The following is a 258-nucleotide window of genomic DNA, read 5'->3' as shown; positions in this document are numbered from 1 at the left end:
TTGCACTCCAGTGAACCACCACATTTTGAAGGTTTAAATATAAACATCAAACATAAACATGCTTTCTCACACAATCAGCTGCATGCAAACGATTTTAAACGAAAATCCAGGTTCACAGTGCATGAAGCAACTGGTGCTTTAGCACTTCTGAGTAAGTGTTTGCCAAAGTACACACGTGGGCAAAATTGTTGGTACCCCTCGGTTAATGAAAGAAAAACCCACAATGGTCACAGAAATAACTTGAATTTAACAGAATTT

Source organism: Stegastes partitus, unplaced genomic scaffold (genome assembly GCF_000690725.1).
Source record: "Stegastes partitus isolate 25-593 unplaced genomic scaffold, Stegastes_partitus-1.0.2 Scaffold1330, whole genome shotgun sequence".
Classification (NCBI taxonomy): domain Eukaryota; kingdom Metazoa; phylum Chordata; class Actinopteri; family Pomacentridae; genus Stegastes; species Stegastes partitus.
The sequence above is the reverse complement of the archived record's forward strand: the minus strand, read 5'-3'. Positions refer to the sequence as shown.